Below are 27,953 nucleotides of genomic sequence, written 5' to 3' on the forward strand. Positions count from 1 at the left end.
CAGATGCTTTCCTACAATTTCTCGATTGGGTTTCTTTTGTCCAGCTTTAAGAGTTCTTTCCGTGTTTCTGATCCCGGATGGGTTTCAAATGATCCACTATCTCCAATAAGCCGTGGGGCTAAGCAGTAAACAAAGCCTAGGTGTCAGGTCTCTGCTCAATACCTCATTGGCAAATACAGTCTCCCAGTCTTTGGTTTTCTTCTCACTTTCTTCATAATGTGCCTTGATGTACAAAATTAAAATCTTAACCAAATCGATCTTGTGTATTTCTTTTCTCGCTGATGCTTTTGGAATACTGATGAATCCACTGGCAAATCAAGGGCCCTCAACCAAATCAAGGGACCTCGAAATTTCACACTTAGGCTTCGTTATGAACGTGTTATTAAAGTTGTCAGAGTTTCGGAACGTATGAGGCAATAGGTTAGAGCGCTCTGCGGTAACAAACTATGAAATCTCTTATAGCAAATTAACAGGTCGGAAGCCAGATACCATTTACCACAGGGTGCAGCGCGCAAAGAGTGCTCATCGCACGTCCCAAAACTCCAGAGAATGAGAAAAACCTGAGAGAGCAGGTCTCAAAAAAAAAAAAAAAAAAAAAAAAAGCCTAATTTTTACTTGCTTTCTATTGGCCAGCACTCAGTCACTTGGTCTCGGGCTTACTACAAGGGAAGCTGGGAAATGTAGTTTTCTCTGCGAAGGAACGTCAATAGGAGTTTGCAGCCAGCTCATTCGTGTGCTTTCTAGACTCAGTTGCTAGCTTCCTGTGCTGAGCAGTACATAAAATAAACAAAACTATCTATTTAAAAGGAAGACATTAGAAAATATCACTCGGGAATTTTAGGGCTTGCCTTTTGCCTCCTTTATACTAGGATAGGTAGTTCATGCTGTAAATACAAACGACTTTAGTATTTTGAAATTGTCTGTGAGTTGCTTGTCTAGGGGGAGCCTGGAGTTCCTGGACCGCTATGGACTCGAGCGATGCCTGTTGGAAGGCAATGCCCGTGAAGTGTCTGCGATGCCCTTCAGATGGCAGCCTGCTACCGGATAAAGAATGTGAACGGAGCAGCCTTGTTCCGTGGGTCTCCCAGGATGTGCGGTCAGGGATTGGAGGCTGGGGCAAAGCGAAGCAGAGGATGGAGACAGAGGGGGAGGAAAGAGAAGGGCAGAGAAGCGAGGCAGGAGGGAAGTGAAACAAAGGCGACGACTGGGAGAAAAGAGGAGACTCCCAAGGCGGTGAGAGCGACTGCTCCTGGAGGCCTTGATCCACACACAGAAAGGAGAACGGCGCTGAGCTGGGTCATTATCCGGCATCTTGGCAGAGAGCGGGGACCATACTGGGGACCCTGTGTGCTCACATGTGTTCACCCGTGTTCTCCCGTGTGTTCACATGTCTGCCTGTGCCTGCAGAGGCCTGGGACCAGCCTCAGTATTGTTCCTCAGGAGCCACCACCTCGTTCTCTGAGACAGGGTCTCTTACTGATCCACTAGGCTCCAAACACATGCCAACACAACCCAGCTATTTTTCACAGGGGGGCTGGGATTGAACGCAGGTTGCCGTGCTAACGTGGCACATGGGTAGGGGTGGTGGGGGGTGGTGGGGTGAGGGGTGGCAGGTGGGGGGTTTGGGAGAGTAGAAGGGTGGGGGTGATGGGGGTGGGGGACACCTTCTTGGATTTAACACAAAACTGTCCTTCTAGTGATGTGACCGTTGTTAAGTTGCTCCCGTCTCTGTACCAATCCTCCACTGGGGAAGGCAGGCAGGAGGCTTATATTAAAAGCATATTCAAGTTTTTATAAAGGAGGAAAGTTCTGGAGGCTGGGGGGATGGCTCAGTTGGTAAAGGGCTTGTCCTGCAAGGCCGAGGACCTGTGTCTGATATCCAGAACTCATACCGGAATGCCCAGTGCAGTAGCTTGTGCTTGTAATTCCAGGCGTGGGAGTGTCTTGGGCCCACTGGCTGGTCAGCTTAGTCTACTTGGTGAGTTGCAGTCCAGTGAGGCACTGTGACCCAAAGCGGAGGTCGCCTGAAGAATAACACCCGAGGTGGACTCTGGCCTCGATGGGCACCGGCACACACACACACACACACACACACACACACACACACACACACACACACACACGGGCATCCTCACATATCCAGCCCTGTACATAAACACACATAATTCACTGTTGGGGTTCGGTCTGGTGCTGTGTATACAAATGCTAAGTTCTGAATCCCAAGATCTGTTGTCCCCAGATAAGTGAATTCTTAGGTACACTGGCCTTTGTTGTGTAAAACTTGCTCTCCAATTTTAAGCTATTGGTTAAATAAAAGTGTTTACAGCCAATTACTGGAGGACAAGGTAGTTGGGGTTTTGGTTACTGGGCTGGGGTGTGTGTGTGTCAAAGGTAGGGACCATAAGGTGGAGAAAGAAAAGGAGAAAGAGAGAAGGAGAAAGGAGACCAAGATAGAGGAGAAGGCCACCATGAGGCCAGATGGATCATGGCCAGGAGACGTGGACCCCAAGGACAGGCTGATGGAGCAGAAATAACCCCGGGCAAGACTTAAATATCAAGGAACACGGGACCTATGATTTGGATATAAGTTAGAATAGCTCAGAACCTGCCCAATCTTGGCTTACAGCTTGTCAAATAAAATATCAGGTGTGTGTGTGTGTGTGTGTGTGTGTGTGTGTGTATGTGTGTGTATGTGTGAGTGTGTGTGTGTGTGTGTGTGTGTGTGTGTGTGTATATATGTGTGTGTGTGTGTGTGTGTGTGTGTGTGTGTGTGTGTGTGTGTGTGTGTGTGTGTGTGTGTGGTGTGTGTGTGTGTGTGTGTGTGTGTGTGTGGTGTGTGTGTGTGTGTGTGTGTGTGTGTGTATATATATATATGTGTGTGTGTATGAGTGGTATGTGTGTATGTGTGTATGTGTGTGTATGTATGTGTGTGAGTGTGTGTGTGAGTGTGAGTGTGTGTGTGTGTGTATGTGTGTGTGTACCATTTATATGGGCTAGCTGCTTGAATGTATCATTCATCTGCAGCACACAAAAGCAGTTCTGGGTGCTCAGACTATGCTACAGTTTTTAAAAAGTACCATGGGAGAAGAGGAGTCTTGGAGAACATGGCTCATTCGTCACCGTTTTGTAGGGCTGGGGTTTGAGCCCAGTGCCTCATACACACCAGGCAAGGTCTATACCAATGAGTGATACCCTAGCCCAAGAGAGACTATGAACAGAAGTTCAAGGCAATGTCCCAGTGAAAAGCTTTAGTCTGTAACCTTGCAGGGACCTGAGCTCAGTTCCTCCTTTATCTCTTTAGCTCCCACCACCTCATCTGCCCCTAACCAGGGAGGCACCCTGACGGCTGATATAGAACTGACTCACGCATAGTTGTGGGCACTCTGTCCCAGGCTGCCCCAGCTACAGATGGAATATCCACTCCCGCTGGCTCTGGGCTGACTTTGGGGCAGTGATTGTGAGTCAATAAGAGGTATGGGAAGAAAGTGACCCATGCTCATTAGAGACCTCATTGCCCCAGTTTTAGATTCCCTAGATGCCACAGCACTAAGTAAGACTTGGCTCACCAGCGCCCCCTCCACTTCTGAAATCTCCATGGAATTTCTAGTGCATGAGCATTATCCGTGTCTGTGTCTGTGTCTGTGTCTGTGTCTGTGTCTGTGTCTGTGTCTGTGTCTGTGTCTGTGTCTGTGTCTGTCTGTCTGTCTGTCTGTCTGTCTCTCTCTCTCTCTCTCTCTCTCTCTCTCTCTCTCTCTCTCTCTCTCTCTCTCTCGTGTGTTAGTATATGGACCTATGTGCACACTGGGTCCTGGAAGTCAATGTTGAATCTTCCTCTGTTGCTCTCCAATTTATGAGAAAAGATCTTTCATGGATCTCACTGAGATGCTAGACTTGTTAGCCAGTGTGCCCCCAAGATCCTCTTGTCTATACCTTTCCAGTATTGGGACTACGGATCTGTTTTGTCACGCCTGGCTTTCAAAAGGTTTATTTTTATTCATTTATTTATGCCTCCCCCAGTGTGTGTGTGTGTGTGTGTGTGTGTGTGTGTGTGTGTGTGTGTGTGAGAGAGAGAGAGAGAGAGAGAGAGAGAGAGAGAGAGGCCAGAAGTGTCAGGTGTGTTCCGTGATCAGTTTTCACCTTTTTTTGAGACAGGATCTCTCTCTGAACCTGGACTCAAGTGTTCTTGGGTAGGCTGCAAGCTAGTCCACCCTGGTGATTCTCTTGCTTTTGCTTCTCTTTGAAGCTGATGTTACAGGCGTAAGCAGGATGGCTGAGTTGTTACTTGGATCCTGGGATCTAAACTCTGGTCCTTATAATGGCACAATAATTGCTCTTAATTGCTGAGCCATTTATCCAGGCCCTCCAGTTCTATATTATAGGACAGGGACCCAAACTATCCAAGGGAGAGGGATTGGGAGAAGGCAGAACCGAAGAGGAGCCAGCATCTTTGGAAATCATTCATTAGTCAGTCGGCTTGCCCAATCATGGCTCTGGCTCTAGGCTAAACAAGCAAACCGTCCTTCAAAAATCATGTCTTCAAGGAAAAAGTGGGCCCCCTGCAAGCCTATGACTTAATGTAGTTCTTACATTAAAACAAGGCATGTTATTAGTAATTATTTAAACTTTTTCCAAGCTGGCACCATTAATATCAAATAGAACATATTTACTCTCTTTAGGATATGATGAGAAAGACAGGAAGGCTTCCTCCCAGCTGGCTAACTTTTGTGGTACCAGAAGGTGCTGTGTAGGCTGATGGGGGAGAAAAACAACATTCATCCAGTTGTGAACCCTTTGAGCTACAATAATGACCAGCATGGTAAGGTATGCCCATGGGTACAATATTGTCATGGATGTTATGTGGGTAGCCAATTGCTCAAGGCTTCACTTCTAAGACCCACCCTACAGAAGGAATCACATGCCGGGTACTGCAGGTCTGACCATGAGCTCTCAGGCCTCAGGGGTGAAACTACTGCTGTTACTTTGCTCAATGTATCCAACTGCCCTCTGGATTTGTATCTTTCTCTTCATAATGTAGTGTCTTGCTTGCTGCTCTCAGAGCTCCTCAGAGAAGTTCCTTTGTGCAGTGGATGGAGATTAATTTAGAAACTCACAGCTGGTCAAAGTGCAGAGACTAAGTATCCGTGGAATGCTCAGCTGCAGATGGGAGATCTATATCACGTCACCTCCCACAAGGCCCAGGGAACAGCACAGAAAAGGGGGCAGAAAGATTGCAAGAGGCAGAGGTTAGGGAAAACAGGGGCAAAGCAGTGTCTTCTGGAAGTGGTAGGAGCCTGCAGTCATGAATGCACGACAGCTGTGGTTGAACGAGACCTGTACAAGATCAAACCAGTCAATATTCCCTCATGGAGGGGGAGGGTTCATCATAGAAGGAAGAGGGCTCCTGCATAGAGGGGGAGGGTTCATGCATGGAGGGGGAGGGCTCATGCATAGAGGGGGAGGGTTCATGCATGGAGGGGAAGAGCTCATGCATGGAAGAGGAGGGCTCATGCATGGAGGGGCTCACAGAAGGGAGAGGGCTCCTGCATGAAGGAGGAGGGTTCATGCATGGAGGGGGAAGACTCATGAGTCTTCAGTTCTAATTGAGGAGTTATTGACAGCTGAAGGCTTCTGGGGGAGGGAGAGCCAGGTTTCTTCAGGAGTCTGGCTCCTGGTACATTGACCACACTCCATTGAATGGCTCCAAACTTATGAGTATATATGGGCAGCATATGTGGGACTTGGTGTGCTATTAAAAATAAAACAAAAACAAAAACAGAAGGACTTGAAGTTGGGAGAGGAGACAGTGTGTGTGGATCTGGGAGGAGCCGGGAATAAATATGATCAAAACATATGCTTGCACATCTGAAATTCTCGATTTTATAGTAAGATAAAGAAGGGAACTGGTGGGTTGGAGATTTAGCTCAGTGGTAGAGCACTTGCCTAGCAAGAACAAGGCCCTGGGTTCGGTCCCCAGCTCTGAAAAAAAAAAAAAAAAAAAAAAAGAAAAAAGAAAAAAAAAAGAAGGGAACTGGTGGTCAAGTGGCCAAAGTGTCTGCTGCTCATGGATCTGTTCCTGGAGAGAGCCAGTACTGTGGCATGGGCCTATACCTCCACTCTACCTCTGGGAGCGCTCGGAGACAGAAGCAAGAGGGTCCAGGGCTTGCCGGCCCCCCAGCCTTGCTGAAGTGTTAAGCATCAGGTGCAGTGAGAGATCCTGCCTCCAAAAATAGTGTGGAGAGCAGTTGACGAAGACACACTGACGTCAGCCTCTGGCCTCCACATGCTTGTGCATACATGTATGCATGTGTGCTGAGCCCCCATCGTGTGTGTGTGTGTGTGTGTGTGTGTGTGTGTGTGTGTGTGTGTTTTCTCACTTTCTGCTTTGTTTGAGGAGACAGGGAGGATTTGCTGTTTCTCTGTGTTAGGTGGCCTGTGAGTCACTGTGCATTCTCATTGTCTTGTTTCCCATCTTTCTGCAGTCACGCTGACATCACAGACACGAGCTACCGTACCTGGCTTTACATGGGTTCTGGGGCTGGGGTCCTATACTTGCATGGCAAATGTTGCATCCTCTGAGCCATCGAATTTCTCTTTGCAAATATGTCACTTCTTCTTGTTCAATGGCCTGGCTAACACAATGGGAACAGAAAAAAAAATTAGTTTCCGCCCGGGGTTTGTTTTCAGAGTGTATTGATTTTTAACTTCCCAGAGATGATTTTCTATGCAACAGTATTTTACTCAGCAGGAAAAATGCCAGTTTTTAAATGTTTATAGATCTGTTTCTCTGAGGGGGAAAAATCACAAGCTAGAAAGAAAAAAAAAACATAAAAACATAATGCCCTACAGAGTTCCAAATGGCAATTGGGGGTTTGAATGGAAAAGATTGTTTTCTTACCAGAAAACCACTAGAAGTCAATTTATGAAATTATATCTGGCAATTTCTGGCTCCGTTTTGGAGACAGGATGTTTTCTGAACAATCAAAACAAGTAGAAATTTGCCGAACTCCTCTAAGACTGTTGTAAGAGACAAGAGAGAGAACATTGTGGAGTTTTCCGGGTATACACGTAAACACCCGTCTCTTAAAATCAGTGTGTGATGGTTCTTCTCCTATTACTTTCTGTGCGTGTGTTCACATGTGTGTGTCACATGCGCACACGTGTGGAGCCCAGAGGGTGTCAGGTATCTGGTTCAATTGCTCTCCACCTTATTTTTTAAGCTGTGTCTCTCACTGAACTTGGGGTGCTCCAATTCTGCTACAGTGGTTGGCCAGCGGACCCCAGGTGCCTCCTGCTTCTGCCTTCTCTGTAGCAGGGTAGCTAATTTTTAATTTTTTAAAAACTTTTTTTTAAAGATTTATTTTATTTGGTTTATGTAAGTACACACTCATTGTCTTAAGTCATACCAGAAGAGAGCTTCGGATCCCATTACAGATGGTTGTGAGCCACCATGTGGTTGCTGGGAATCGAACTCAGGACCTCTGGAAGAGCAACCAGTGCTCTTAACCACTGAGCCATCTCTCCAGCCTCCTGGGAATTTAAATTCAGGAGCTCCCGCTTGTTCAGCCAGCATTTTGCCCAGCCCTGGAATGCTTTTCTTTCAAAAATGCTTACAGGAATCAGAGAGATGGTTCAGTGGTTAAAAGCACTCGCTGCTCTTGCAGAGAACCTGAGTTCAAGGGTCAGCACCCATATGGTGGTTCACAGCTATTTCTGACCCAGTTCCAGGGGATGTGATACCCTCTTCTGGCCTCTGCCAGCATCACATGCATACATGCAGGCAAGACACTCATATACATGGAACAAATTTAAAAAAGAAATGAATAATAATAATAATGATAATAATAATAATAAAGTTGTTTTAAGGTTTTGCTTGTAATCTCCTTTTCTTCCCCATCTTCCCGCCCACTTCCTGCAGGCTTTACATGTATGATAACTGTGTGGCCACATGCTTACCTGCATGGATGTATTTGCATGTCAGCGACTTCTTTCGCTGTTTTAAAATGGAATAATAAGATATGTGACATGTCTTAACAGAACTCCCCCTCATTTATCAATATGACTTTCATACTTTTCTCCTCACCCATCCTTTCTTATGTGTGTGTAATAGGCTATGGCATGGTGACTTAAAACTCATTTGACCTTCCCTTTGCCGATGGGCATCCGTTTGACACTACGGTGTAAGCTCTGGTGTGTCCATTTTCATATGGTAGATGAAAGTGGATATAAAAACATGGGTTTTTGTTAAACCCTCTTTTGGTTCACCTTTACTTTTTCCATTAGGGTTGGGAGGGGGAAGTTTACAGAGCCCTCTTAGTTTCCAAGGACTGCGGGGCTAAGAGGGAGGAAAGAAGTCAACCTTACCTGAGCCCTTCTGCTCTCATCTGTCTGGCTTCGAGCACACGCACTGTTAACCCAAGCACTGGAGACAAGCCAGTGGATACGGTAGCAAGGTGAATTTAAGGTTAGAGAAAAGTTGGTACTTTTGAAAATATAGTGTGTGTGTGTGTGTGTGTGTGTGTGTGTGTGTGTGTGTGTGCGCGCGCGCGCGTGCGTGCGCATGCTTGCTTGCCTTGACAAAAACAGCTTAAATGAGAAAGGGTTTATTTCAGCTCACACTTCAAGGGTCTACATATTCCATAGAGAAGGCACGGCCGTCGGAGCCCGAGGCACTGGGTCACTTGGCATCCTCAACCAGAATCAGAGAGCAGTGAATGAGTGTGCGCAGTCGCCAGCACCTTTTGGTACAGGCTAGAACAGCCCAGGCGATGGTGAAGTCCAGATTTAGGATGGTCTTTCCTACCTCAGCTAACTTCTAGAAACCCCCTCACACACACGCCCGAGGCTGCTCTCCTAGGTGATTCTTGGCCCTGTGAAGTTGGTTCATCAAATTAGGCGGCATCTCTGGCCGTCTTGGAAAACGGTGTTTGGAAATGTGACCCTGTTCTGGCGTGGTCGGTGACAGCAGCCCGACTACTTTCTATCCGTTGTCATAAACATGCAGGTCACAGCCATGAGGATTTTACTACTCAGGTTGGCTTTGGTCGACCTGAGAAGTGACCGTGGGCGGTGCCATCCCTGAGCAGGGGCTGCAGGTGCTATACAAAAGCAAACCAGTGAGCGGGGCGTTCCTCTGTGGCTTCTCCTTCAGTCCCCACTTCCGGGTTCCTGCTTTGACCTCCTGCTCTGACTCGCTTCTGTGACCGGCTGACCTGGAAGTGTAGACGGAAATGAAGCATTTCCTTTCCAAGTCATTCTTGGTCGCAGCGTTTTTATCACAGCCACAGAAAACAGACGGGGACAGAAATCGATATGGAGGCTCTTCCCAAATAACCTTGGGAAGACTTTCCAGGCTTGGAGACAATAAGTTATTTTAGCACGTGCTCCAAGGACTTAGTGACTGCCTCGAAACTGGGGTTTGGGTGCCAAAATCACAGCTCACAAGAGGGAGAACGTCTGGTGGCCGTTCCCCAGAGCTGTGAAGACTGGCTTTTCTCTCATTTCCAGTGGGTAGAAAGGGCAGACAGTGAGATCAGTGTTCCACAGTGCTGCACTCGGACCAGACGACAGTGTGCCATTTTGTACCAGAAAGGGGGATCTTTCTGTGGACAGAGGACAGAAGTGTGGGTCTTGGGTGGCCTTCATGTCAAGCACTGACACATGACAGTGTTAAAAGTGAAAATGAATGCTGGGTTTAACACGGAGAGCAAGAACACTGAGGAAGGTCAAAGTCCTGCTGTGGGAAGACTTGCAGGGGTGGAGACAGCCAAGCTGACCAGGTAGGAGGCAAGACAGGGCTCTGGGAAAGCCAATAAAGCCAGTCTTAGTAGGAATAGCCAACTCCCATGAAGCCCATCAAACATGCACTCACACACACACACACACACACACACACACACACACACATACACACACACACACACGCACATGAGACTGCATTGATGTGCATGTTAGACTGGAAAATGGCTTGGTGAGTAACGGCACTCGCTGAGCAGGCATGAAGACCTAGGTTCAAATCCCCCGCACCCATATAAAAAGCTATGCTTGTGCCTGAAATCCCAGGGTGGAGAAAACGGCAAACCTCCATCTTAGTGTAATGTCTTTTTCTGACGTATGTTTGGCGCAGAAATGCACACATCCAAATAAATACATTTTCACTTAAAAAACAGACGACTATCACAGGCCCAGTAGAAATAAGTGGGAATGAACAATCCCTCAGAATTAGGGCCTCACACCATAGCTGGCAAGAGAGAGCCACCAGTTCTAGAGAACAAAGGTATTTCTTCCCCTTACAGGTTTCTAAGGGGAGCAAGCCCGTGTGCTAGGAGTCAGGTAGGAGGGTACCAGGCGAGAATGTATAACCATTGTTCAAAGTTGCTTGGGTCTGGCCATCAGGGGGCTGGGCTTGCCCTCAGAGGCAAGGTGGAGGGAGAGAGACTTTGGCCACAGTAGGATGTTAGTTCTTTGCCATGCTGTCCCTAGAGAGAGAGGAGGGGCCTCTGAGAAAGCACAGTTAGATCTCTTCAAGGCTGCGGCATCAGCTTTTCTTAAAGTCTGCAACCTAGAGGTGAGTAGCTATGTCTGTGTAGTATTGCTACATTTAATGTATCTAATTGTAGCAGGCTGTGTTATTGGTAGGAACGCCTCCTAAGCAAGCCTGCACTGTTCTAGGACACTTTCTAGTCACTCCATGCATTCTGGGGGACACTTGGTTTTCTTTCTTCCCTGTTGAAATAAAGCTTGATCATTTGCTTGCTTGATGAGTGCCCTGGTATGGATCATTCTCCTTTGGGAGCACAAGAACCCAGATTTCTACATTGGTGGGGGGTCAAAGGGAGACTCCCAGTATCAGCCTTGAACCTCCATATTCACAAGCACACATGCATCTTTCTCCCATGCACACTGCACATCCATACCTATGCATAAAACAAAATGGAGGCAGCTCTACCTCCATTCATGAGGACTCTCAACACTGGCTCTGCTGTTCTGCACAAGATGACTGAACCCTAAAGCGACCACACACACAGACAGACACAGAGAGACACACACACACACACACACACACACACAGAGGCACACACAGACTGAGAGACATAGAGATAAAGAGACACAGACACAGACACAGAAAAAGACAGAGAGACATGGATAAAACAGAGTCAGAGAGAGATAGAGACAGAGACACAGAGAGACACACAGAGACACACAGACACAGACACACACACACACACACGCACAGACACACACAGAGACACACACAGACATACACACAGACACACACACACACAAGACACACACACAGACACACACACACACACACACACAGACACACACACAGATACACAGACACAAGACACACACACAGACACACACACACAGACACAAGACACATACACAGACACAGACATACACGCAGACACACACACACAGACACAAGACACCCACACAGACACAAGACACACACACAGACACAGACACAGACACACAGACACAGACACACACACACACAGACACAACACACACACACAGACACAAGACACACACACAGACACAGACACACACACAGACACACACACACACACACACACACACACACACACACACACACACTGTCTTAGTTTGGGTTTTATTGCTGTGAACAGACACCATGACCAAGGCAAGTCTTATAAATGACAACATTTAATTGGGGCTGGTTTACAGGTTCAGAGGTTCAGTCCATTATCATCTTGGAGGGAGCACGGCAGCATCCAGGCAGGCCTGGTGCAGGAGGAGCTGAGAGTTCTACATCTTCATCTGAAGCAAGCCAGGAACAGACTGAGCACCCTCAGTCAGCTAGGAGGAGGGTCTCCAAGCCCACCCCACAGTGATACACTTCCTCCAACAAGGCTACATTTTCTAATAGTGCCACTCCGTGGGCCAACCATATGCAAACCATCACACACACACATACACACACACACACACACACACACACACACAGACACACACAGACACCTCCTCTCCCCTAATACCACGAACTCTCTGTTAGGTGCCGAGCCTTCCGTGTGTTTAGAAATGATTCCTCGAGCTGGGTTCTGAAAGGATTTCTGGAGGTTAGATAAAGAGTAGCATTCCTCAGAAACTTGTGAGATGGGATTTCCATCCCTCACAGGAGTGCTACTGACCCCCTGCTCCTGCTCATCCTTATAAACCTCATGGCTTGTTCATCCTTTTCAACTCTCACGCACTCTCTGGACACTCTCCCACTATCGTGGTTCTCTCTGCTCTCAGTCTCAGTAAACTCTCTCTTCTTCTTCCCACTCTTCTCTCCATTCCCCCAGCCCCCTGCCCCGACCGTGTCCCATCCGTTTCTCTTTTTCTTCACTCTGGGCTCATCCAGATGCTTAGGATATGCTCCCTCTTTTACCCATAACAAAACCCTTTCCCCTTGATGGAGTGGTCAGTTCAGCAGTCGTTTCTTTACCACGCTCCCTCCCAAGTCTATTGTGGTCCTCACACTCGAGCGATAAGTGCTTCACCCATCCGACCATCTCCTCTGTGCCTTGTACTTCTGCTCGCTTGGAGATCCTGGGAAAACGATTTCCGAACTATAGATTCCCAGAAGCTCATGCCTCTGAGATAACATCTAAAAGGCTGGTGAGGTTTACGTTCCAACGTCTTCCCTTCCGCAGTCAGCACAGACTCCTGAAAGCCTTCTACATTCCCGTTACGCTGTCTGAGAAAGCAATCCTAGCTCTTTTTATAAATGTCCTCTGATCATAATTGCTCCTTGCATTTCTTCTTCGAGTTGTCCCGCGCTTTTAGGACGATTGTTGAGATCTATTTGCTGAGAACATGCCTCGCTCGATTAAGGTTGCTTTCAGGCACCTGGGAGGGTTTTTGCTCAGTGCTGGGCTGTGTGGCCACTTCCTAAACTCAGAGTTCCCCAAGCTAACCCCATGTGACAGGCTAAAGCACAGAGTCTTCCCTACGACCCTGTAACTGGTTCTTATTCTAAGTCTGGAGTGAACTCAAATGAGAAACTAGGACCCGGGGAGCTGCACCCACTGGTAACGCAGCAGGAGAACTAATAGCTGAGTTTGCTGGTGTGAACTTAGAGGAAGGATGCAGTCAGCGAAGGGGGAAAAGCCAGTAGCACATTGCATAGTACTTGTCATATATTCTTCGACCTCTGAAAGGCCTTGCCTCAGGCCATTCTCAAGAAAGGTGTGAGCCGAACTGTCCAGTGTATATTACGTTGTGTCTCTGTGTGTTATATGGTGTCTCTGTGTGTGTGCTGCATGGGTATACATGCATATGATATGTGAGTGATATGTATGTGGTGTGCTGTACGAATATGGGAATAGTATGTATGCGTATGTGTGGTATCATGTGCATGTGTGTGATCTATAGAATTATGAGGGTGTGTGTGTCTGTGATGCATAAATATTGGTATGTGGGGTATCTGTGAGGATGACGTGTATGTGTAATATATATATATGCATATATATACATATATATTATATATATTATTCGGTATGTGTTGTGCTATGCATGTAGTGTATGTACCTGTGGCGGGGCATGATGTGTGAGCATAATGTATATAATATATATGGTAGAGTGTGTGTGTGGCATATGGCGTTTGTAGCGTGTGTACTTGCGGTGGGGTGGATAATTGGTATCTGTGGCCGTGTGTACAACCATGGTACATGGTTGGTGTGCAGTCTTGGTGTGCTGTATGCACGCTGCGTGTTGGATTCTGCCCTTGTTGAGGGGTGTTGTGCCGGCTCACCAGGAAAGGCAGCTTTACCCACACCAGGAAGAGGGAGTGTAGCACCCCCCCCACACACACACACACTTGGGAGAAGGATACTGGCTACTCTTAGCCTATGCCTGACTGGGAAGAACCAAGCAAACAGCAGAGCTTTGGGGGTGTTCTGGTTAGAGTCAAGGCCCCAGCTCCTCAGAGCACAAAGAGGAGGCTCTCAGAGGCCAGGCTCCAGCCAAGGGGGCTTCTAGGAGAACACAGAGCTGCTTCCTGTATACCATTGCATATTCATTTTCAACACACAGGTTCTATCTCAGGCAGAACATACTAGTTTATCAAAGACATTAGTGGAGAGAGGGTGCATATAAATTGCATTTTTAGTTCATTGAGCAAATTCATACACGGGTACCAGACGTCTCGAAAAGGAAAGTTTGGCTTAAGTCTTGCATCTGGTTCTTATTAACCACATTGGAGACGAACCAGGCACTCAACTTTTCCTGCTGCTTAATTTAAAAAGCAATTTGGCTCTCACGGGCCTCTCCTGAAGTTCGGTCTGAGCAATCGCACAGGCACGAGACCAGGAGGAACAGCAATGAATGAGGCAGGCTCTCGATTTCCTTCTCATGCTCAAAAGCAATAAAATCCGCCTCTTAGATTATTTGGAAAATTGGCAATGGTTACTCGAAAACCACCCCCCTCCCACAGGCGAGTTCCAGCGTTTAATTGCGCATTCTCCCAGGGTTCTCACCGGAAGACTGCAAGGTCGTTGTGCTGTTTTGCGCGCGCCCGTCTACCTTCCTATTAGCTCGAAAATACTCTCATACTAGAAGAGGGTGTGCGTGCCTTTGTTATAGCCTTCCCTGGGCCTTTTGTGCACGTTTGTGCATGTGAGTGCTGATGGACACATGTCACACAGTCTTTGCGCGTAGGTCAGAAGGATCCAAGGATCAGTCCTCCCGGTCCACCTTGTTCTCTTCGGTGTTTGTGGCTGCACACCCCAGGTTGGCTGCCTACAAGCTTCTGGGAGTTCTTGACTCCACCTCCCACCTCACTGTAGTGGCCAAGAGGTGACAGATTCATGCTGACCAAGTATTCTTCCAGCTGGGCTGTGTCCTCAGCTCCGGTTCGGTAATAAGATCAAAGGCCGCCGGTAGACTCGCCTAGACGACCTGGGTGGGCGTGGTTCAACTCATTGGAGGGCTTCAACATCCGAGCAGAAGTTTCTCAGTGAAAAAACATACCCTATTCACAGACAACAGCCCCAGACTATTCCCCCACCCCAGAGTCCTCATCGACCCTTCCTGCCTGGTGGATTCTGGACTTTCCCAGGCAGCCCCAGTGATCACACAGGTCTGATGCCTGCTATGCATATTAGATCTCTCTTCACCGTGACCCAAACACCAGAGAACGCAGCGAAAGGGAAGAGAGATTTGTTTTGATGCTCAACTTCAGGGGCTTTAGTTTGTTGTGGGTGGGGAGGTTTCGTGTGTGTGTGTGGGGGGGGGATGGGGGCATGTCAGGGGAGGCATGGCCAGGGAGAAGTGGCAGGGGAAGCTTGGGCGGGGAGAGTATGGTATGGGAGGCGTGGCGGGGGGAGATGTAGAATAGGAGGCGTGGCAGAGCAGACCTGTGGGGAAGCAGAGGGTCTCATTCATCTTTCTGTTCATTTTCTACGCTTTCCATTGCATTTAACCCAGGGCTCCCACCCAGAACGCCTACGTGGCGTTCCCCTGCAAATATGAATTCTCCCTGGCTTCTCGTTATAGATACACTCAGTTTCTTGGCTTCTTTGACTCGGACTCAGCCAAGCTGACAAAAGCCTGACCATTGCAGCGCCTAACTTCCAGAGTTCTGCCTCTCTGGAAGAGCCCTGATGGACCCAATCCTCAGCAATCAACACCCCACCCCAGGGGTCTTCCTCATCCTTCCTCATCCTCATCCTTCTCCTTGCCTTTCCCAGTCACGCCTGCATTCCTTATGTCATATTCTCTAGTGCCCTGAAGACATATGTGGGGGAAAACCTAGAGGAAATTGAACTGCTGACAAGAAACGTAAACCAGGAGGTATTTTAAACTTCCCACATGTGTTCTGTTCCGTTCAACATTCCGTATTTAAAAAAAAAAAAAGTTAACTACAGAAACTTTGAAAGTTTTAAAGGAAACACTCCCCCGAGCTCTGTCCCACCATTAAATTTTTATGACTCTTGCTTCAATGGTTGCCGGTCCGCCCACACGTCCATTGCTCACCACCAACCCTCTTCTCTTTCTTTGTATTTAAAGCACACTGTAGACACCAATACTCGGCTGTCTCAAGAATGTCACCGTGCCATTTATTAATTACAATTTCATATTTACTTTCAGCTTTCTTGCAGGAAAACTTCAAATGCAGAAATGTCCCTGTCTAAAGTATCCCATTCAATAAGTTTGGGCAAATTTGTATCCATTCATTGGACCAGATTACTTCATGCACAGGACACTTTGGTCATCGGGTTTCCTTGGGTCCCTTCCCAGTCTATTTTATTCCAGCAGAAGCAGCTGATCCTATGTTTCTCTTTTGTGAACTAACTCTTACTTGTCTGAAATTCGTAATTCGAGGAAACGGAATCATAGTTCATGCGATCTTTGGTGTCTGGCTTCTTTCGCTCAGAGAGTCTGCCATGGCGAAGCTGCAGCCCTACACAACCAGGATTGAGGGCTGTGAACATTGGTGAATGAGGAGGTGCATGGCTGCCCAAGATATTGATCGAAAGTGATGGCTGAGTCCTCAGTCCTAACGAGATGTTTATACCACACCTTCTAAGGCCCATGGAACGTTGCAGGGGAGGGAATAGGAAGTATGGAAGAACCAAGAAGAGATGGTGTAAAGGGCTGTAAATGGCAGCTTCCAGACTTGAAACAACCATTATAATCACAAACTTATAACCATGATACTTGCACAAGACTGGTCCTGTAAGTCACGGAAAAGGGAAGAACCCATGGTACCTTACCCCTTACTGCTGAACTATTGGCCATTGATAGCTTCTGGGAGAAGGACAGTCACTGTCTTCAGTTGTGTTTCCACTGCTGAATCCACCAGGATCCATAGGATAAGTTTAAACCCATGGTGACACATAATGCCTTGGTTAAACTTAGTGGGTCACACAACATGGATAGACATTAACATAAGAAAGAGATTTATAGGGAAAGAGGGGGTTAGATGGAGATAGTAGGGAGATCTGAGATAGTGGGAGAGTGGTTAGTATGTCATGCATGTATAAAATTGTAAGAACACGTTTACTTAATACTAATAATTTAAGATTTCAACTGTGGTGGTTTGAATATGCTTGGCCCAGGGAGTGGCATTATTTGGAGGTATATCCTTTGTGGAGGAAGGGTGTCACTGTGGGTGTGGCCTTGTTGGAGTGGGTGTGGCCTTGTTGGAGTGGGTGTGGCCTTGTTGGAGTGGGTGTGGCCTTGTTAGAGTGGGTGTGGCCTTGTTGGAGTGGGTGTGTCACTGTAGGCATGGGCTTTAAGACTTCATCCTAGCTGCCTGGAAGCCAGTCTTCTCCTAGCAGCCTTCAGATGAAGATGTAGAACTCTCAGCTCCTCCTGCACCATGCCTGCCTGGATGCTGCCATGCTCCCACCTTGATGAGAATGGACTGAACCTCTGAACCTCTAAGCCAGCCCCAATTACATATTGTCCTTATAAGAGTTACCTAGGTCATTGTGTCTGTCCACAGCAGTAAAACCCTAAGACAACAGCTCTCTTGTATTTATCAGTTATTTGTTCCATTTAAAAAAACAAAACAGAGACATAGTTTGCTGATTGGTTATGCTGCAATGTGAACCTTTCCTTATTGCTGGATACCTTCCAGACATCCTTATATTAATATTTTATGGGCTTGCTCTTATCTTTTGTGTGAATAACCAAGGTTGAAATGTCTGTGTTCCATGTAGGTTTGAGTTCTTTGTTTTGTTTTGTTTTGTGAGTTTTTTTTCTTTTTTAATGAGTCTTGAGTACCGCTCAAACAGAAGGAGGATGACCTTCTGTCTCCCCGTCTTGAATGCTGGAATTACAGGCATTCATTGCCATCCTTGGTTTTTATGTGGTAATGGAAATCTTCATGAACCTTGATGACGGTCACAAGGTCAGTGATGAGCATGAGGCCAAGTGTAAAAAATGTTTGACAATCAATCTACTCACTAATGTCAGATCTTCCTTCAGGTGTTTCCCTTTCACACTCCCGTCAACAGTGTCCTAGGGCTCTGATTGCTTCAATCCTCACAGATACTTGGGCTCAATTAAAAGCCATTCTTAGGAGTATGTAATGACTCACTGTGGTTTAAACTTGCATTTTCTATATGTCTGAAAAGGAGGCACTCTATCCCCTGACAATGCCATCCTTTGATGATCTTCTATAGGCTTCTAACTTGTCCTCTACTCCCAGATCTGTTGGTGGTCAAGGAGACACAATCAAGGGTTATCTTCTAAGACACCAAGTGCCATTTTCATGAAGTCAAGTTGGAAATCTTGACTGCAGTGGTCGATGTGTGGCCAGAAAGTCCTTAATGAAATGCCAAGTTTCCAGACAAGATGAAACACTGTAAGGGTGGTAGAGACTTGTGTCTAGGATCTGGGTAGGAGGCAGATGAGTAAGAAAGTCAAGGAAGAACACGAGATCAAAGAGAATCCTGAGGTCAAAGATGATCATAGGCTCAACGAGGGTCATGGGACAATGAGGACCATGAGGTCATGTGTGGATCATGGAGTCAAATAAGAATCAGAGGTCAATGAGCATCATAGAATCAAGGAGGATCCTGGGGTCAGTGAGGATTAGACATCCAAGGGACATCACTGTGCTCGTGAGAACAATGAGGACCAACGAGACCGTTTGCCCTGTTTGTAGACATCTTGTCTACCCTCATGTATTAGCAGCAGGCTGAATGAACTGGGCAAACTTCTAATCAAGGGATTAGATATGTTTAAAGAATTGTTATATAATTACTATATAATGAATATTTTCCTGCTGTACTTACAATCCCCTCATTTAATATACCCTAACACTTCATCTTCTGAGATGACTCCCAGGTATGTGCATGCTGTGTGTGTGTGTGTGTGTGTGTGTGTGTGTGTGTGTGTGTGTGTGTGTAGGGATGCGATTATGATTGTCGTGTTTATGCATGATGTAACGAGTAGCCATTAATGAATCAGTCATCCTTCCCTTACAGAAAGCTATCTTTCTATGTAAGCCAAATGAGATGACCCAGGCACTCAGAATACAGAAAGGTTTGATGGTAAACACTTCTCAAAGCGGGACTTTTGGGTATATCAGAACAAGCAATTGGGGTGCCAATAACCTTCCTTCCACCTACTTCACCTGTAGATGAACAACTGAGAAGGAGCTGTTGGCTGATGTTCCTGCTCTAAGAGAAATGGCTGGGCCTTTACAAAAATACAGAAGCCTTCACATTATAAATACTTTTTGTTCAGAAAGAAGTTCTTAGATAACTTATTCAATTCTCCAGTCAAAGCAGGTTTTGTCAACATTCATCTTGGACAGCTGGTTCCACAGGAGTCCCACAATTTCTGCATGAGACCCAGGCTTTCTCTGACTTTGTGCAGCTACCTCCTCCCTGGGAAGCAGATGGCAGGAGTCAGCCATCACATTAAGGCCTACCCTGTTCATGCTAGCCCCATGATTGACAGAGCCGTGCGTGGCTCTCTCTGTAACATTTAGGCTATATTTCAGTGAGTGAGACGGTCTGTTAGAGAATATATGATTATCTGACAGGATGAATGGACAATACTGAGGACCTCACCAGGCTATAGAAACAGAAAAATACAGAGACTCGGGATCCTAGGGAGCTGCTAATTGACAATCTGAAGTCTTCAAGTGGATTATGGTGATTGTTTACAATACCCCCGAATTCCTATAGCAGGGTGTCTCTGCTTTACAGGTGAGGGGTAAAGAAGAGAAGGCAGGCACTGAACTCCTGACCCTGGCTTGAAATTCTTTTCACCTGGATTGGTCTTTAGGCAGTAGCTGTGTGCTACCTTGTGTCCTGCACTTTGAAGTTCTGCTACAATAAGACAAAAATATAGCAAGCAAAAATTACCACAGGACAACCCCTCCTCCCTGATTTGATGCAAAGTCTGGTGCATGCCTCACCCTGAACCAAGGACTGAGTACAGCCTGAGAACCAGCTCACAGCATCTCGATTCAGGCCTCATCTTACCACCAGCCCCATCCCCGTCAGCTCCAGACTTGAAAAGTAACTGTATGCTGTTAAAGAAGAGAGTGATTAACTCACTCGCTACTACCCAGTCAGACACTTCAGCTCCTGCAGGAAAGGGAACGGCTACCCAGATACTGATACCCAGGGCTCTGTAGGGAAGATGTAAGGGGACCGGGATCTGTGGGTGGGAAATATCTAAGATGAAGCACTTTGGGGTGGTGGGTTCCGGTTAAACTGGTTTAATGAAATTCTTGCAGAAGACAGGAATCCAATGTCATTTAGGGGGGCGGTAGAAGATGAGGAACCTGGTCAGACATCGAGGATGGGGGACTCTGGATTTAAAAAAAAATAACAGGACTCTTGATGGAGCTACACAACGGAGAGACAAAAACAGAGGCTCAGATGTGAGATCAAATTGGAAAAGTGTTCAGGGGAGACTGAAAGCAAGAGAGGGAGGAAGAGGGGGAAAGGAAGAGAAAGGGGAGAAGAAGGAAGAGGAAGGGGCTGGGAGAGGGGGTGGGGAGAAGAGGACGAGAGAGAAAGGAAAGGGAGGAAGATGAAGAGGAGAGGGAATGGGAGAGGAGGATGAGAAGGAGGACGATGCTAGCAGGGGAGGAAGGGTAGTCCCTGCGGAGACACTGTGCCTCCTAAGGAGAAGGATTTGAAAGATCACGCCAAGGACTTCTAAAAATTCTGCGATCCTTTCCTTCTCCTTTTAAGCAGAGGTTCTCAACTTTCCCAACGCTGTGACTCTTTAACACCTCATATTGTGGCGACCCTGAACCACAAAATTATTTCATTGCTACTTCATAACCGTAATGTCGCTACTGTTACGAATCACAATATACATATCTGATGGTTGGGATATCTGATACGGGACCCTGGATGGGTCGCGACCCAGGGGTTGAGAACCACCGCTTTAAGGCTTCCTTGGTGCATTTAGCAGCCAGAATGCAGACAGCCATGGGCCTAAGCCCTTCAAGCACACTCCTCCCTTGGCTTTTCCTGGATCCGGACACACTGTGGCTCCCGGTCAACCCAGATGCTGGGCTATCAACAATAAGAAATGTGTGCACGTGTGTGTGCATATGTGTATGCACATGTATGTAGAGGTCAGAGCTCGACACTAGGTATCTTCCTCTATGGCCTCTCACATTTTTTGGACATAGGGTCCCTCACTGAATCTGGGGTTCACTAGTTCAGGAATCCTTGTGTCTCTGCCTCCCTGTGGCTGGGACTTCAAGCTCACAACCTTGGTTTTTTATGTGGGGGCCGGGGATCTGAACTCTGCATCTTATGAAGCCAGATATAGGCATCTAGCCGAGGGAATAAATCTGTTATTCATTAATCAATCCATCTATCTATTCTCACAGATTGCGTGTGTTTCCCTGTATGGGTGCACGTGTGTGTGTGTTCCTCACAGCTCCCCCCCCTTCCTTCTGTGTGTCTGTCCTGGCTCCACTGTGATGTCCACTGGAGGGGGTGACACCACTGTTCCAGTTATGGCTGGATACTCCACAGTGAAAGCCTTTTCCTCCTTATGGTTGATTTAACAAAGCATTTTGCATATTTACTTCAGGCTGGCAACCGCGTCTTGTGAGCACAGGCTCTGCTTTTCCTGGATTTTATTTTGCATACACATGTGTTGGGTGTGCTTCTGTGTGTGCAGGACAGAAGTGGACACCGCATGTCCCTCTGACTGTGGGTACACGCCACTACCATGTGCTGGAGCTCTAGGTGCATGACCGTCCTGCGCTGGAGATCTGACCTTGGGTTTCCATGCCTGTGTGACAAGTGTCTCACTGACCCCGCCCTTTGTCAGCTTTTGCTAAGCCGCTTCCCAGCAAAGCAAGACAACTTCATGTCAGGAATGCTGACTCTGCCCCTTCTGGGCCCCTCCAGTCTATTTGCTGGGGATTTGGGGGAACATTCCAAATCTGGGCTCCATTCATGTTGAACGCCAGGAGGGCCTTTCACCTCTCCAAGTGCCTCTGACTCACCCGGCTTTCCGAAGGACAACAGGGCTTTGTCAGAGCTGCGTTTCATCCACCTCTTCAGAGTGTCTGGCTGCTAACACTGCAGAAGGGCAGCCGCATTCCACAAGAGGCCTTTCAGAATGCTCACCCCGTGAATGGACAAAGGCCGGCTAAGTAGGCCAGCAGCTGCCCTGCTGAGTTTTCCAGGGCGAGGATTCAGAATCTGTTCACTTGGTCTTCCCAGGACCTCCGCTGTGCCCACCTCCGTTGGCCACTCGGCTTGTTCAACCCTTAGCAAAGGCTAAGAGTGACCCCCAGCAGCTCAGGTTCTCATTGTGGGCACTGTGTGGGAGGCTTTGCCGGGGTGGCCTCTGACACCTTCCCTCCCCTTGGCATTTAGAACAAAGTTCACTGGTTAGCCATCGCTGTAGCGAGTGGGCCTCGGGCCGGAGTAGCACCAGGGTGCAAGAGCCTCTGGTCACATTGGCAGCTTGTGAATATCTGGTAGGGCTTCCACAGAGGGCTGGAGGCATGGAGGGCGGGCAAGCCGCTGCAGGGCTGGTATTCACACCACAGGGTAGGAATCTGTGAGGAGATGCAGGGGAAGGAGCAGACTACGCAGCACCCTGTGGGAATGTTACTGGAGCTGCTTGGCTTGAACCTGCACTTGGCTCAGTCTTCTGACCCTGGGATGCCAGTCAGCTCTCTCCAGAGTAAAGAAGAGAGGGGAAACTTACCCAATGTGGCCACATCATGAAGAGGAACGAGTAAGATGGACCTCCCGCCCCCCAAGTCCATCTCCACAATCTTGTTTTGGAATTTGGGCTTAAGTAGAAGGCAAGAGCTCTTCATAGAAAGCAGTCCTGGTCAAAATGCGGTCCCACCCATCCCTAACCCATCATTTTTTGGTTCCAGTCTCCTGTAAGGTTGTCTAACAAGCCATCCAAATGGCGAGAGATCTCGTCTGGAAGACAAGCTCCCTTTCTGGCTGGCTCCAGGCTCCAGCCTTTTCCTTCTGGCCTGAAATTCCCAGGGAGAGTCTATCGTCTGAGGACCATTGGTTCCCTAGTCTGATAGTCAAAGCAAAAGAGTCTCTCTAGGATGTCTCCATTCCTGTCAGGAGAGTTGGGAAAAGGAGGAGGTCAGCTGAAGGAGCCATGGCTCAGTCACATGTGGGTGCTGCTGCTGCTGCTGCTGGTCGGGGGCGACTTTGACCTCTACTCAAGTAGCATGCCTAAGGCCACTTGCTTCTGAGAAAAAAAGGACTTAAAAGTGATTAGTAAGGGGCAGGAGAGTTGACTCAGTCAAGTAGTCAACCCAGTCAGTTAAGTGCTTCCGAGGTGAGCATGAGAAACTGAGCCTGAATCCCCAGCACCTGTATTAAACAAAGGTGTGGCTGCATGTGTTGGGGCGGGAGAGAGAAACTCCCTGACCAGCCAATGTTGCTAAATTGATTAGCTCGTTTCAGTGAGAGAGCTCAACTCAAAAATGTGAGGTAGGTAGGCAGAGGAAGATATCCGTGGTTGGCCTCTGGTCACCAAATGCACATGGGTACACATGTGTGCATACCTGGCCACACACTGTGTATACCACAGATCCAGTACACTCACATACCCGTGCATATTACTTGTTCTATCAAAATGTAAGTAAATGAAAAACAGAGATATAAAGAAGGACATGAATGCTCCTAGGTTTCGGGGAGGAGAAAGTTTATAGCAGGTAAAAGGGAGAGCGCAGCCAGAGGCAGGGACATCTGGGAGAGTCCGGTGTGGACAGGACCCTGAGCTGGGCTGTGTGAGAAGACAGACGGGGGAGAGGGAAAGAACCAGGAGATCAGGAGAGTAAGGATAGACCAAAGGGTGGGTAACCAAGATGGCCAGAAGGGCAGCTGAGGGAAGGGTAGCCCAACTTCTAGACTAGGGAGTTGAGGGTAGGGACAGGGTATGCAGGCCTTACCCTGAAACAGGTAGAGACTGAGGGATTCTGGGAGAATCCCTCCCAGGTCCGATTTGATATGTTAAAGAGGCACCCCAGGTACCTATTTGTCTCCAGTGTAAGACCTAGTAGTAAGGGTGGTGCCGTAAATGTGCAAATGACGAAAAATAAAAAACCATGAGGTTTGGGGTATAAGCCTATGGGGGAGCTCATTATATATATAATTATAATATATTATTAATATTATATTATTAATGTGTCTCACATTAGAAGATGTGAAAACACACCCTCTGGAGTCACCCTGTTTATTTAATACATTCAATAAGACGATACAGCACATGCACATGGGTAGTGCGTGTGTGTGTGCGCGTGCGTGTGTGCGTGTGTGTGTGTGCGTGTGTGTGTGTGTGTGTGTGTGTGCATGTGATGTGTATGTGGTACGTGTGTTATATGCATGGTATGGTGAGGATATACGCACACACGCCTATGCATCTTTGGGACTCTTTCCTCTTATGCACACCCTCCTGAGTAGTTTGGTCAGAAACCCCACCACTGTTCCTTGGTGTCTATGGCCCTCCTTTCTAGGACGGGGCAACTCATTCAAAGAGCGAAGGATTATGGAAGGAGCCCTTCTAGTGCGTTGACTACAGGTCAGAATGGTGGCGAGGCAATCGGGGTTTCTCTTTCTTTGGCATTTTTCTTTTTAGATTAAACAAATATTTATATTTGGATTTGACTCAATTTTACAAGAGCAGGAAGGCTTCCTGGGCCACACCCTGGCTTGCTTTTGTGTTGTTTCCCCCAGTGGGATCCAGCAAACGTGGGAACAGGAGCATTGACAAACAAAACAAAACAAAACAACAACAAAAAAAGCTACCCAAATGCTATAAAACAGAACAGCTCAAGTAGACCAAAGGCAAAATGTTGGACAGTGAGAGGAAGTGTGGAGAAATAAAAGCCTGAGAAAGTGAGATTTGGGGGCACTGGGGAGTTCAGAATGGAAAGGATGAAATCACTGTGAAAAACCAGATATGAAGAGACATTTTAAATTAGGTACGGATTTTAAGGTTATTGGCTGTGTGCGTGTGTGTGTATGTGTGTGTGTGTGTGTGTGTGTGTGTGTGTGTGTGTGTGTACAGTTTTCTCTTTTTGGAAATCCCAAAAGAGTGTGGTTAAATGTTAAAATTCTCTTTGAGTAGTATGAGTTGATTTTTAAAATCTTCCTTTCCTCTGGTAGCTAACTTTTAATTTGAGTCGTCAGCATTGGTTGATCTCTTAGAAGGAGAAATTGGATGCTGAAGAGGTGTGCAAACTTTCGTTTGTTATGAATTTTATTCATTTAGTTTGGAGACAAGAGCTGGCCATGTAGTCCAGGTTGGCCTTGAACTCATGATCCTTCTGTCTCTTCCTGCCAGAGTGCTGGGATTACAGGTAACGCCCTTCAAGCCTGGGCCAAGCCTTTCTTTTAAATGTTAGCTGGACCAGACAACCCCCAAGTCCTGCCCGCCCTTCAGCAATGTAATCTAGGCATCTGGTCTGGTTACCCTGGAACCAAGACATCCTTTGGCCTGGCCCACATTTCTGGACTCTTCTGTGGCTTAAGTGCTCCTCAAAGTTGGAAACTTAGTCCTAGGTTCTATTTTAATGACACTGAAGTTGGAGCTTGGGAGAAGGCTGTAAGGAGGATAAGATGAGGTGGTGGAGATGGAGTACTGTGATGGAGTTGGTATCTTTGTAAGAGAAATTCAGCTAGCACACTCGTCCTGTCTTCAGTGGATTATAGCAAGATGGCCTCCGTTAGCACCAAGACTCCTTGGACTTTCTGGGCTCTACATTACCTGGTCTCTGGTGTTTTGACAACAGATCTGGTAGGACACCACTTCTTCCCACATCGTCCTGAAGTGCCTGTCTACAGACTAATAGCAAGTACTGGTGATGTTGGTCCCTGCAGTGAGGATCTGTTTACCACACAGAGGCCTGCGAGCAGGAGACACCCTCTAGCAGGTACAGTTCCTTGTCGAGTAGAAGAGTAAAGCAAGTTGTGATGAGATATCTTACCTGGTAACTCACCTGAGGCAAGGAGGAAGAGCTAGGCACTGTGGCTCCCCAGCCCCACCATCTTAATGTCTTTCTTTCCTTTAAAAACAAAAAAGATTTATTTATTTTATTCCCATGAATAAAATAGCTGTCTCAGACAGACCAGAAGAGGACATCAGATCTCATCACAGATGGTTGTAAGCCACCGTGTGGTTGCCAGGAATTGAACTCAGGACCTTTGGAAGAGCAGTCAGTGCTCTTAATCACTGAGCCATCTCTCCAACCCCTTAATGTCATGCTTGATTTCCTTATTTCACCTCCTAGGTCTCCTGCCTCCTGAAACTCTTTCATTTTTATTAGTGGCAAAAACACACTGTCAAACTCCACTCTCCTTTCATTTATTTATACATTTTGCATGCATGTGTGCATGAGTCTTCTTGCTTGTATATATGTACTTGTTCTTGTGTGTATGTGCATGTGTAAGTGTGTAGGGGTGTGTGGAAGGCCAAGTTTGAAGTCTGATGTCTGTCATCCTCTGTGATGTCTCTCTTCATTTTGTTTATTGAAGCAGGGTCTCTAAATTGAACTCAGAGCTTGCAGATTCTGCTACTCTAGCTAACTTTGGGGATCTCTCTCTCTCTCTCTCTCTCTCTCTCTCTCTCTCTCTCTCTCTCTCTCATGCTAGAATTACAGGTAGGCTACCTGCCAGGCTCTTGCATGGAGTCTGGGAGTCTGAAACCTGGCCCCCCATCTGTGCAGCAAGCTATTTGCCCAGGACACGTTAGTTTTTCATTTTTTTAAAAAAAATTTTACACTTTCTGTTGTTGTTGCCATTAAGTTGCTCACAGCCGACACATCTGAGGTCAGTTTCAAGCTTTGCCGACTCTGTCAAGTAAAGTAAAAGGCCCAGGTAAGTCACACCCAGATCCCTGATCCTCAGATGCTGAGACAGATGTCTGTATTTTAGCTAATAAGTAGACTTTAGGAGACAACGCAGAAACAACTGGGTCATAACTGACACAACTGAACACATTATGAAATGTCCCCAAACGTACGTTTGCTGTTTTGTACTGTGAGTTTATGTGATGCCCTGTTCTTAGCACTGAAGTTTATAAAATAAACACATAACAATTTGGGAGAAGTTGAAGACACTACATACTGCAGTCTCAAATATCCTGCGAAGATTTAGCACCCTCCAGCCCCTAGTACTCCATTTCAAACAGAACCATAGTGTCTTAGGGTTTTAGTGCTGTGAACAGACACCATGACCAAGGCAACTCTTATTGGGACAACATATAATTGGGACTGGCTTACAGGTCCAGAGGTTCAGTCCATTATCATCAAGGTGGGAGCATGGCAGCATCCAGGCAGGCATGGTGCAGGAGGAGCTGAGCTCTACATCTTCCCCTGAAGGAAGCCAGGAACAGACTGAACATCCTCAGGGAGCTAGGAGGAGGGTCTCCAAGCCTACCCCACAGTGACACACTTCCTCCAACAAGGACACACCTTCTAATAGTGCCACTCCCTGGGCCAACCATATGCAAACCTTCACACATAGTTGACAGAAATTCAAGCACTGCTTTAGGAGAGAAGGCATGTATGGGTCTCTTTATTCTCCAATTGATCCGTTAGACTTTTCCAAGGTGTCTGAGAACCCAGCATTCTGCCGCCTGCTGAGAAAGCCAGCAGTTGTTGTATCCTTGGTTCTGTTCCTGTTGGCTGCGTGCATCCAAGGAAGGCATCCTGGGAAGAAATCTCCATTTAGGAAATGGGTTCCATTGGATTGAAATCCTGTCTGACCATGACTTCACATCACGGCTTTAGAAACTCATACTTTACTTAATAAAAACCCAGCCATTTCCATAATCTTTTCATAATTTCATAACTGGACAAGAAAAATCATCTCTTAGGACTTTAAAAACTTTACTTTTGAAACAGGATCTTACTGCACAGTTCAGGCTGACCTTGAACTCAAAAGATCCTTCTGTTTCCACTTTCTGAGTGCTGGGACCAGAGCTAGGGTTTCCTTGCTTGGTTTATGATTTTA

Source organism: Rattus rattus, chromosome 14 (genome assembly GCF_011064425.1).
Source record: "Rattus rattus isolate New Zealand chromosome 14, Rrattus_CSIRO_v1, whole genome shotgun sequence".
Classification (NCBI taxonomy): Eukaryota; Metazoa; Chordata; class Mammalia; order Rodentia; family Muridae; genus Rattus; species Rattus rattus.